Source organism: Rhamphochromis sp. 'chilingali' (genome assembly GCF_963969265.1).
Source record: "Rhamphochromis sp. 'chilingali' genome assembly, chromosome: 2".
In the NCBI taxonomy this organism is placed as follows: domain Eukaryota; kingdom Metazoa; phylum Chordata; class Actinopteri; order Cichliformes; family Cichlidae; genus Rhamphochromis; species Rhamphochromis sp. 'chilingali'.
The window spans coordinates 32,047,068-32,047,387 of NC_137930.1; positions in this window are offsets into that span (position 1 = coordinate 32,047,068).

Here is a 320-nt window from a genome sequence, read left to right on the forward strand (position 1 = left end):
GACATGATCATTATAACAGTGAGGATTGCTAACCAGATTTTTTTTAAAAGTGGTAAAATCTCACAGTCTATGGTTTTAATCTACATTATGCATTTTACAAACCTGCTTGCATCAGCTGTCTTCATGTCACGCATCATGCTAAATGTGTCTCAGATGGGACTGACACCTCCAAGCTGCACTCTGATTCTTAAAATAAGCATCCATTACGTTTTAAATTTCTGTTGGAAATAATTGGCTGCTGAGGAAGCCTCTTTCCCAACGTCATTTTTTGGAGGGGGGAACTGCAGTGTCCTGACGGTTCTGGCCAATCAACACTATCC